This window comes from Cibotium barometz, chromosome 64, assembly GCF_041138505.1.
Source record: "Cibotium barometz isolate CiBa-2024 chromosome 64, ASM4113850v1, whole genome shotgun sequence".
Lineage (NCBI taxonomy): Eukaryota > Viridiplantae > Streptophyta > Polypodiopsida > Cyatheales > Cibotiaceae > Cibotium > Cibotium barometz.
The window spans coordinates 22,824,710-22,837,280 of NC_141109.1; the positions used below are offsets into that span (position 1 = coordinate 22,824,710).

Below are 12,571 nucleotides of genomic sequence, written 5' to 3' on the forward strand. Positions count from 1 at the left end.
TCCTGTGGAAGCATGGATTGTATTGTTGTAGGCAAACTCAACAAGTGGAAGATACTTCTCCCATGCACTCTTTTGATCTGCCACATAACACTTCAACAAATCCAATACGGCCGAATTTGCAGCTTCACTTTGGCCATCCGTTTGGGGATGATAAGCCGATGAAAACTCAAGCTTAGTACCCATATTATCAAATAAAGCCCTCCAAAATAGGCTTGTAGTCCTGGGATCTCTATCCCCAACAATGGATTTAGGCATACCATGATGCTTGAAAATATTAGCAAGAAAAAGCTTTACCATATGATCAGCTTTGATGGTTTTCTTGACGGGCAAGAAGTGAGCTTGCTTGCTAAACCTGTCCACAATAGTCCAAATAGCATCATTCCCATGCTGGGATCTAGGCAAATCCATAATAAAATCCATCGTGATACTTTCCCAAGGTTGCGAGGGAATAGGCAATGGCTGAAGCAAACCTGGAGGCTTTTGCCTGTCAAATTTCACCTTTTGGCAAGTAATACATGCACGCACATAAGCCTCAATGTCTTTACGCATGCTCAGCCAAAAGAAATACCTCTAAATCATGCGAGTAGTAGGCATAATACCTCTATGACCAGCATAAGGTGGAGCATGACATTCGTCCATAACCTTTGGACGCAAATCCTTCACCACACATAGGCAATTATCCTTCATGAGATAACCCTCGTTGATAACATAAGAGGCATGTGAATGACCAGCCATCAAATCAGTCCATATATGGCAAAAATCAGCATCCAAATGATACAAATCTCTCATAGCAGATAGATCTCCATGAGAGGTCACTGAGACTGCAGCAACATAAGGCCTCCTAGATAGTGCATCGGCCACTACATTTTTCTTTCCTGGAGTATGCACAATCTGAAAATGAAACATGGAAAGAAAATTTGCCATTCTCATCTGCTTCTCTGAAAGCTTGGTTTGAGATAGAAAGTATCTCAAGCTTTGATGATCTGTCTTGACTACAAATTCAGCCCCAAGAAGGTAGTGTTTCCAAATCTTTAAGGCGTGAATTACAGCCAAGAGCTCTTTCTCATAAATATCCATATGAAGCTCAGCATCATGCAAACGACGGCTCTCGTATGCAACTGCATGTCCTTCTTGATTAAGGACAGCTCCTATGCAATCACCACAAGCATCACATTCAACCACAAATGACTTGTGCAAGTCGGGAACAATCAATACTGGGCCACAAATGATAGCATGCTTGAGCTGCAAGAAAGCATCCTGTTCCTTTGAAGTCCATTTGAAAGCAATTTTCTTCTTCGTGAGATCATGTAGAGGAGTGGCAATCATAGCAAAATGCCTTATGAAACGCTTGTAGTACGAACATAATCCCAAAAAACTACGTACTTGATGTACGTTTTGCAATTCGGGCCAATTCCGAATGGTCTCTATCTTTGCAGGATCCATTGTAACTCCATCCTTGGATACAATATGACCCAGATAATGAATCTCTGAAAGGAAAAACTCACTTTTCTTGGCATTGACGAAAAGTTTATGCTTCCGCAACTCTTCGAACACTGTGACCAAATGAGTTCTGTGTTCCTGCTCATTCTTGGAGAAAACCAAGATATCATCAAAGAAGACTCCTGTAAACTTGCGATGGGGTCGGAATATCCTATCCATCATACGATTAAAAGTAGTAGGAGCATTGGTGAGACCAAAAGGCATTACCAAGAATTCATATAATCCGAAGGCTGTCCTGAATGTAGTCTTATGGACATCTTGTGGCACCACTCGGATCTGGTGATAACCACTCTTCAAATCAAGTCTGCTAAAGCAAGCCGAACCATCAAGCTTATCCAAGATATCATCAATACGTGGAATAGGAAATCTGTTCTTGATGCTAAGCTTGTTCAAAGCTCTATAGTCTACACACATACGGAATGATCCATCCTTCTTTTGAACAAGAAGCACAGGAGAGCAGTAAGGTGAGGAACTGGGCTGAATTCGGGCCAATTCCGAATGGTCTCTATCTTTGCAGGATCCATTGTAACTCCATCCTTGGATACAATATGACCCAGATAATGAATCTCTGAAAGGAAAAACTCACTTTTCTTGGCATTGACGAAAAGTTTATGCTTCCGCAACTCTTCGAACACTGTGACCAAATGAGTTCTGTGTTCCTGCTCATTCTTGGAGAAAACCAAGATATCATCAAAGAAGACTCCTGTAAACTTGCGATGGGGTCGGAATATCCTATCCATCATACGATTAAAAGTAGTAGGAGCATTGGTGAGACCAAAAGGCATTACCAAGAATTCATATAATCCGAAGGCTGTCCTGAATGCAGTCTTATGGACATCTTGTGGCACCACTCGGATTTGGTGATAACCACTCTTCAAATCAAGTCTGCTAAAGCAAGCCGAACCATCAAGCTTATCCAAGATATCATCAATACGTGGAATAGGAAATCTGTTCTTGATGGTAAGCTTGTTCAAAGCTCTATAGTCTACACACATACGGAATGATCCGTCCTTCTTTTGAACAAGAAGCACAGGAGAGCAGTAAGGTGAGGAACTGGGCTGAACCAAACCTTTCTCTAAAAGCTCGTTTACCTGCTTCATAATTTGTTCTTGTTGTGCAGCACTCACTCGGTATGCGGGTTTGTTAGGTGGAGAACTACCTGGCACAAGATCTATGCGGTGATCTTCAGGCCTTTGGGGAGGTAATTCACCTGGCAATGAGTCAGCAAAACAGTTGTTGAATGCATTAAGAAAATTCAGCCTATCATTAGACATAGCATCCACATTTTGATGATTTGGCACAAGACTATCACGCACAAAAACCAAGTACGCTGAAAGACTCTTTTTCATTGCTTTATTAATTTGGATGTGTGATACAAGTGGGATGGAATCCCCTTCTTTGCCAGCATCAATAAAATGCATGCGGCCTTTATGCATAAAAGAAATCATATTGGACTTGTAGTCTTTGCGGGGCTCAAGCCTATGGTGCCACGGCTTGCCCAACAATACATCACATCTATTCAGTGGAGCAACTAAGAAATGCTCATTGTCAAGGTAGCCCTGGAAATGCTCATTGTCAAGGTAGCCCTGGATATGGATGCGCAACTTCCCTATCAAAGGGGTAACCTGCACCTCTTTACCAATAAATGCAGCTTCGGCTTCAATCTGAGGTCCCATGTTTTCAACCTCAATACCCAATGCAGCTGCCATTTGCATAGAGATGAAATTGTCAGTTGCACAGTCATCAAACATGAAGAGTGCGGGCTGATCCTTGATTTGCCCCCAAGCCTTGCAAACCATACGCTCTTTTGCATCATGACCTGTATTACCTTGCACATCAGGAACTGCATGAACATTTGCTTTGGTGTGCTTGTCCTCGTGCTTTGATTTGCGATCTGGGCATTGCCGAAACATGTGGTCTTTGCTACCACAAGAAAAGCATTTTCCATCCTTAGCATATTGCTCTCTTTGCTCCGGGGTTAAGCCGAATTTGTTCTTTCTTGGGCCCTGTTCTTTAGATGTGTTATTTTCAGCTTTACCACCCTTGTAAGGCTCCCGGAAGTTCTTTTTAGGTGGCTGTCCACCCTTTTGCTGATTTGGGGCAGCCTTGTCCTTCCCCTTGGAACCTCCTTGGTCCTGCTTGATCTTGAGTACCAATTGCTCTGTAGCAAGAGCAGAAGCTGTGAGTTGTTGCAATGTATGTTTCGGGTGCAATTCAATACCCGATCTATATGCTGGTTGCAGTCCAGAACGAAACTTCCTCTTTCTTTCATCCTCTGTGATTTGCATGAAGGGAGTCACTTCCAGCAACACTTTCCAGAATTTGTTAACATACTGTTGCACATTCTCATTATCTTTTTGTTCCAGCCTGTCCCACTTTTGAGTGAGAGTTTGCTCTGCATTGGGTGGCAAGAACTGAGCATAAAATCTATCCTTGAATTCCTTCCAAGTAGAAATGGGATCCTTGGTGATCTTTTCAGTGATCCACCAATGAGCAGCAATCCCTTTCAAAAACATGCTAGCATGGCGCACCTTTGACTTTTCTGTGAAATCCTCATCGCTAAAAGCAATGTCGAACTGTGCCACAAATGCTAACACCTTAGAAGCATCATGTTCACCATGAAAGACATCAAATTTGACAGATTTATCACCTGCTTTGAATTCCTTGAGCTTCCTGGCATGAGGCATGAGGCTCATGGTCTTCTCTTTTTCTTTTCCCCTTATCCAACGGGGTAGCCCTGTCTGCATGGGCTCCATGGGCCGTCATGGAAGCTTCATGGGGCACGGTGGCATGTGCTCCACGAACCCGAAACTCAGATGCATGTGACTTACCTGCATATGGCATGGTCTCTCCATGAGACAACTCAGAAGGCAAAATTTTTCTGGAAGTAGACCTGTCACCATGAGATACATATCTTGCATGCATGTGACTTTGATGCCCTCCATGAGCTCTGGCATACATATATCTGTCAGGCTTAGTGCCTTGGGGAGAAGATGCATGTCGAGAGGTGACGGTCACCTCTTCCTTTTGCATAAAAGATTTCAGCCTCTGGGATGCGGGATCTCCATGCTTCAAACGAGGTGGATTTTTGAATTTCAGCTCTCCGTCATTCCCCTCTTTGATATCACCTTTGCGAAGGAGATAGGCAAGTGCCAACTCCCTTGGTTTCTTGCCCACTTCACGAGCCATTGATTCGAAAGTTACATCAACCATAGCATCAGCCTTCCTGGCTTCAATAGCACTTTGCAGATGGGGATCTTCATGTAAAAACTTTAATTCTTGCTCTTGAGCCTTCTCATATGTTCCATTTCAGCCCTCATAGCATCAGGCTCTTGTTCAAGCATAACTGTCTTTCCTGGAGACAGTTTACCCTTGGATTCACTATCCATAACCCTTTCAAGGGGCTTGTGTCTACCTCGCAGGGCATCAGACCCACGAGAAGCACTAGATGGACCCCTCGAATTTGATACTTCCAAAGGGTTGCCTTGGCTGTCCATTGTGTTTTAAGTTTGCTAAAAGCGGGATGTCCAGTACACAGGTTCGTTTCCCCACTAGGAAGAGGGAAACAACCGTGCTCTGATACCAATGAAACCGATCCCGCCAAGTGGGAAAGACTCCGTTGGACACCCACACGCTTAATAGCACAACTTTAAAACCACAAATTTGAAATGGACAACTTAAAACAACTTGAAATTTAAATGAAATGAAATGGAAAGATGGACACCAGCACTGGGGCCGGAACGGGCCGACCCCCCCCTCAATATATGATATATTTATTGGGAGTATTTAATAAATACAATGCTCCATGGGTTCCAAGAACCAGATAATGTCCATGTACATATGAAAACAGTACCAAACAAATAGGCTCGAATTTCGATGTAGAAGCTCGAAGCAGAACGACCACTAGCGTGGTCCAATCGCTATGGTCCTGTGCTTTCACTGGACTCCGCGGAGAGCGCCTCACTGGTGTTCCGAGACCACGCACAAACAGGCGCTCTCGTACTAACGCCTGGCTCTCCCGATCTCAGCACCTTTGGACCGAGGTTCGCCAATATAGCTTGGACAACCCGGCACCGAACGGGTGTTGGCCGAGCGGGATGAATCCTTTATCAGATTTAAACATATAATACTTTACTCAAATCTGAAAATCACTTACTTGTAGATGGTTGATAGAAAACCAATACTTGTGGTACGCTGAGGCCACCCTTGTTGAAGAAACAATTGCCTCGTGGTGAACTTAGTGCTGCCACCAAGATAAGTACACTCGCAAAAAGCACAACCGCCTGCTGTGAGAGTGGGAGTGCCCACTTGCAAGGGAGGAATACAACAGCAGAAAGAGAAGTATGTGTAGTTGCCTACTGTGGGTAGGCGCAACCACCTGATGAAGGTTCAGCCGCCTGAGAGGATGAGAGAAACAGCCACTTAGGAAGCGCCTGGTGTGCTATCCCCCCCCTGGCTACAACCTGCGTAGCAGCCTGCTGAAGGATAGGTGCAGCTTGCTGTAAACAAGGCGCAGAGCCTGTTGAAGGTGGCCCACGACTGAGTGTAGAAGAAGAAAAACAGCGCAGCCTTCAAGTTTGCAGCCGCCTGTAGGAGTAGAACAATAGGGTAGTCTGCTGGTGAAAAATGCGCAGCCTGCAGAGCCAAGAGAGTCGCCTGCAAAGGGCAGCGTAGCTGTCTGTATGAAGGTGGCCGCCTACAGTAGTTCTGACCTGTGTAGCACACCTGCAGTCAGTGCTAGCCGCCTGTAGAGGAGGCGCAGCCAGCAGCAGAGGGTACAGAAACAGCCGCCTTCAAGAAAACATGCGCTGCTTGTAGAGATGGTAGCCGATTCTCACGTAAGATGAAGCAATGATGATTTTCGCTTGAAGGAGGGAGGTTTTTTTAAAAATAGAATTAAAGTGAAGTTTTACTCCACGCTTGCATGTGGGTGGGGAGTTTGGGTAGGTGCCCATGCCCACCCCCACACTCACTTAAAGTGGGGCTCCCCACCTTGGCCCCTAAGTGGGTGCCCAAAGGGAGTGCCCACATTTAAGTGAATGTGAACACCTAACCTTATAAATTAAAAGGTTAGAATAAAATATTAAAAACTACATGTGCAACATACTTACCACCTGTTCACATGCACTAAAACTCGTCAGAATACAGAGCAGACTTCACGACTCACTGGCAGGCGTCCCCGCTCAGTAAGTAACACGTCAAGCAGGCAAACACACAAATACATGTCATGCGAAAACAGTTTCAAACATGCAAAATATGTGTGCATGTGCAAAAAGTAACATGGACATATCTCCCGTTCATGGAACAAGTACAAAATATCTGTCGGCACAAAACTGGCACGACATAAAAACATAAAAACCTGGTCTTCCTATGGAGTGACAGTCCCATAGGTAAGACACAGTTCCAGGCACGAGTCTCCCTATGGTGTGACAGTCCCATAGGCAAAACACGGCACGAATACTGGCTCTTCCATGGCGTGACAATCCCATGGATCGAACACAGTCCAGGTCATACACGGGTGGCACTGGTTTGGCTCCCGTCCATACGACACCATCCTGCTAACACACGGGTGGCACCAGTCTGGCTCCTGTCCATGTCAGCAAAATACTGGCCTCTTCACACGAGACACTGGCCTGGCCTCAAGTGAACGAGACGCAAAAACTGGAGATGGACCAAATGGTCGGCCAATTGGTGACAATGACTGTGGGTTTTGCCAGTGGAAACCCAATCTCGCCAAGTAACCTCTACAACCGCACCACCTCGCAAGGAGCACCACAAGCAGTCCGATACTTTGCCTCTGTAGACGACAAGGCAACAGCTCTTGCTGCTCCATGAAACAGCCCCTGAGCCGAGGGTAAAACAATAGCCTGATGTAAATCTCCTCGTCCGGATCTCCTCCCCAATCTGAGTCACTCCAACCGTGGAGTCTGACTCCATCCGTCGTTCCCCCTCTAGTATCATAGCAGAGTCCAAGATCCTTCGTATGCTGCAGAAACCTAAAGATCCGCAATCATGCGTTCCAATGAGTCTTTATAGGCGTTTGCAGAAATGACCTCAATAGTCCCATCGGGAAGCTCAAGTCCAATCTGGTGCTCAGCAACCAAATCAATGAACCAAACCGCTTCCGAAACAAAGAGGTATCAATCTGCTCACAAGGATCATCAACTGTAACGTTGGTACGCTAAGTCTTGGGAACCTGTTGAAGAAAATGGAGAAAAAAACACGAAAAGTGGGAAAAAATGGAGAAACACTGAGCAAAGCTCCTGCGCGGGCACACCCACAACAAAGGCCCTCTGTGAGATAATGTACAGACAGGAGATGATTGCTAACAGGTTCTTGGTGCATGTGCATAGATTACATGGCGCTAAACAAGAACACCATCAAGAATTGATTCCCTATTCCGAGGATCGATGACATTTTGGACCGTTTACAGGGCTCTACAGTCTTTAGTTGGATGACTTGAAGAGCAGGAATCACCAGAGCCGCATTAGAGCCGAGGATGTGCATAAGACAACTTTCCGGACCACCTTTGGGCTATATGAGTTCTTGGTCATGCCCTTTGACTTGACAAATGCTCCCGCCACCTTTAACAGGATGATGGACAGGATTTTTTGGCCTCATTGAGCGTTTGTGGGCACATTCTTTGATGACATGATTGTGCATTCACACTCAGAGGAGAAGCAAAGGGAGCATTTAGCCACAATGTTTGAGGAACTCCGGAAGCATAGGTTGGTCATAAATGGCAAGAAGAGTGAATTCTTCTTGGAGGAAATACACTTCTTGGGTTGTGTCTAAAGACGGAGTTCGTATGGGTCTTTCGAAGGTAGAAGCAATTCTTAATTGGCTAGGTTTGAGGACCGTGAATGATGTAGTAGCTTTTTGGGGTTGTGTTCCTATTATAGTAGGCAGTACATACAGTATTTTGCTGAGATTGCTTCGCCCCTTCATGCTTTGACAAAGAAGGGAAGTGTATTCCGATGGGTTGATCGGGAAATTGCAGCCTTTAAGAAGCTTAAGGAAAAGCTTACTTCGGATCCTGTATTGGTGCGTACGACTCTCTAGTTTTCATCATCATTTCATCCACAGAGACAAATGGGCAATCGGAAGAGACCAATTCCACAGTGTTAGATCTTCTCAAGTGCTATGTGTCAAAGCATAAGGAACAATGGGAAAAGTATCTTCCTTTGGTGGAGTTCGCTTATAACAACACCATCCGGGACCTGGAGGGTGTGGGAAGAGCTAGTGAACATTGGGCATGGTGGTCAGTGTGCACAATTCGTCATGGACAGTGTATCCCTGGCTGTGTGCTTGTAAACCCTAACCCTAACCCTAGGGGACCTAGAGGGTGTGGGAAGTGTCGGTGAACATTGGGCATGGTGGTCAGTGTGCAGGACATTTGTTAAATGTGCATACTTGGGGTCAAAGGTGACACTAGGTATTATTAAGGTTCCTTTTCATAACCCCATGTGGGAGGAGGGGACAGGTTTGAAACCAATAAAAAAAAAGAACACCCTTTTTGGGAGGATTGTGGCCCTTGGGGGTTGCTCTGTTTTTGGCGGGGGCTCCACTTTGGGAGGAGTCGGGCTGCAGCAGATTCTCTCTCTCTCTCTCTCTCTCTCTCTCTCTCTCTCTCTCTCTCTTCGAACCTATGTCGCCTCCCTCTCCCACCTGCTGCCCTCTCTCTCTCTCTCTTCGAACCTGTGCTGACATTCTCTCTCTCTCTCAGAGGGGTTGCTCTGTTTTTGGCGGGGGCTCCACTTTGGGAGGAGTCGGGCTGCAGCAGATTCTCTCTCTCTCTCTCTCTCTCTCTCTCTCTCTCTCTCTCTCTCTCTCTCTCTTCGAACCTATGTCGCCTCCCTCTCCCACCTGCTGCCCTCTCTCTCTCTCTCTTCGAACCTGTGCTGACATTCTCTCTCTCTCTCTCTCTCTCAGATTCAGCTTTTTTATTCAGTACTTTTTCATTTTGTTGGGATGACAGAGGATACCCCATACATGTACTCCGATTTGTCTCATAGGCCGAGTTCGGTCTTTTGGAAGACGTTAATAAAATCTTTCTTTCTTTCTTTCTTTCTTTCTCTTCGAACCTGTGTCGCCTCCCTGCCCCGCCTGCTGCCCTCTCTCTCTCTCTTCGAACCTGTTCCGCCTCCCTCTCTTTCTTCGAACCTGTCACCCTAGCATCAGGCTTTGTAGGAATGACCTAGAAAGTTGTAGGCACAAAAATACCACATATATCCACTCCCAAATTCCTGAGCGAATGGCTCGCTTCAGAGCACACCCAGGCATGTTCTTCAGGGAGCTGTGGACACCCCCTTCACTGATGTATACCATTTTATACCCCCAGTATGGTACAGGATGGAGCTAGCTAGGTCGCATATCATGATTGTATACTTCATGCATATAGCTTTGCATTCTCCTAGTAGTAGAGCTCCATCCCCTTCACCACTCATTGTACTTATTGCACACCCAGATTCAGCTTTTTAGTTCAGTACTTTTTCATTTTGTTGGGATGACAGAGGATACCCCATACAGGTACTCCGATTTGTCTCATAGGCTGAGTTCGGTCTTTTGGAAGACGTTAATAAAATCTCTCTCTCTCTCTCTCTCTCTCTCTCTCTCTCTCTCTCTCTCTCTCTCTCTCTTCGAACCTGTGTCGCCTCCCTCTCCCGCCTGCAACCCCGCCTGCTGACGTTCTCTCTCTCACTGCGCCCCCACAAACTCTTCTCTTCGCTTCGCTTGTTTCCCAAAAGGACTTGGCCATCTCTCTCTCTCTCTCTCTCTCTCCTCCGCCTGCTTCCCTCTCCCGCCTGCTGCCTATCTTTCTCTCTCTTCGCAACAGCCGCCTCTGGCCTCTCTCTCTGTGGGAAGCGTTGCAGACACGCACCTTTTTCAGCCCAAGACAAGATGGAGAGGATCGACATTGAAGACCTGATCAAGGTAGCCATCCAACAACACAAGAAAGAGACGGACAATGCAATTAATATGGTCAACCGGAGTCTTCTTGACAAAGTCAAGAAGCTTGAAGCGCGGATAGCAGCCCAAGATGCAGAGATCACAAATCTCAAGAAGGAGATAGAAGAAGCACGTGCTCAACATAAGCTCGAGGAAGGTGAAATTCAGCCTGTCATCATGATGGAGGAGCTGAACACCATCAAGGCCCAAGTGAGAACACTTCAAGAGGGAGAAGAAAAGAAGGCCCGAGAGACCTCCTCGTGGGTGGAGGTGCTTACGAAGACGCAAAAGCAAGTAGATGAAACGGAGAAATGGATAGAAGTGGTCAAGAAAGGTAAGAACAAGGAGGCCGAAAGCACATCTTCCTCGAAGATTATCAACCTAACCATTGAGGAGCAACAAAAAAGACAAGGGAACTTCATGTGCGGATCACGGGCCTTAAGGACGGTGACAATGTAGAGGAGGAAGCCAAAGATTTATACACACGCATGGGCATTTCGAGGCCTACACACACGGGGGCTTGGAGAGTGGGCAAGAAAGACAAGAATGGAGGAGAGAGCTCGAAGGAGAGAGCTCTCATTTTACGCTTTCCCACCTTGGAGGCCAAGAAGGATTTCTTGGCCAAGCGCTCCGCCCTTAAGAAAACGGGCATCTTTTTAGGAGATGACCTCACCTTGGCACAGCTAGCACATATGAGGGAGTGCATGCCGGAGATTAGGGCAGCCAGAGAAAAAGGGAAGCTAGCATTTTACAGAGGAGGCAGAGTGGTGATACTAGAGAGACGCACCACTTGACGGTGCGAGACCTATGGGACCAGTCTGAGACTTGCAGTATGGAACTGCAATGGAGCATTGAGACTGGATGTGGGGGCCTTTGAGGACAGCTTCAGAGATAGGGACATCATCTTCTACTCGGAGACACATCAGGCCCCAGGCAGCACATTAGCGAGAGTGGTTGGATATAGATGGGAGACGACTTGTAGACAGGAGGCCCGTTCGAAGCATGGTGGTCGTGGATCTGGAGGAGTTGCAGTTCTTTTTAGAGAGGAGCTTCAACCACTCATCCATGTTATGCTAGACGCGAGGTACATGTGGGTCAGAGTGAGGGCAGATGAGGGTAGCCCCTATACATTGCTATATGTTACTTTCCACCCAGCACATCTCATTATGCAGCGCCCAAGGGGCAATCTCCATATATGATTCTAGATGAGGACATATGGGAGTTCTCCAGGGAGGGAGATGTTATGATACTTGGGGACTTTAATGCTCGAACGGCTCAGTACCAGACATCCTTCTTTGACACTTCGGAGGAGATGTGGAGAGAGAGAGATGTGGAGGAGATGTGTTTGACCCGGAGATCACAGGATGAGGTGGAGTGTACTGAGTATGGGAGATACCTCTTGGAGATGGGGACTGCACATGGGCTGGCCATTTTAAATGGCCTAGAGAGGTATCCACTTGCCAATGGCTTTACTTGCTTTCCACACAGACATGGGGCCAGCACTGTGGATTATGTTTTAACTTCGCCAACCTTCATCCCGAGTATCCAGGATTTTGCGATTGGCCCCAGGCCCATCGGAGTTACGGTGGATCATGCACTTCTCTCCTTTACGGTGGATTTCCACTACAGTACCCGCCAGGTTGGGCAGTCCTCCTATCACCCGAGATATACCTTCTGTAGAGAGACTGATGGAGTATACACTGCAGAGATCTACAGCTTGTTGAGTGCAGAGGATCCACAGAGGCCATTAGCAGAGCTCACACAGATCCTGACAGAGGCTTTACATACAACTGCAACAACGGCCTTCCCACACACGCAGGCCACAGTACGACCACGTCCTGGGAGCATGCCCCAGAATAGTTGGTATGATGATGACTGTAGGGAGCTCAGAGCCCGGCTACAGAGAGAGGTGGCCACAGGTGTTACTACATATAGACAGTCACGCATCAACTTCCGATGCCTCATTCGGCGGAAGAAGAGAGCATTCTTAGCTCGGTTGGAGAGAGACATGTATCAGCTGTTTTTGAGTCAGGATTCTGGGGAGGCCTAGAGATTGCTTAGAGAGCACCCCCCGCCTCCGGCCATTACCTCTCCAGATACATGGGGCGAGTATGCAGCCTCC

At 46.7% G+C, this 12,571-nt stretch overlaps 1 protein-coding gene and 1 pseudogene across 1 annotated transcript in view; both read left to right on the plus strand.

Annotated features, from left to right (window-relative positions):
- LOC147603428 (uncharacterized) overlaps positions 1 to 12,571 on the plus strand; it is a 46,258-nt gene that overhangs the window by 20,279 nt on the left and 13,408 nt on the right. The gene's annotated exons all lie outside the window — the stretch shown is intronic.
- LOC147603430 (uncharacterized) lies at positions 10,397 to 11,381 on the plus strand (annotated as a pseudogene).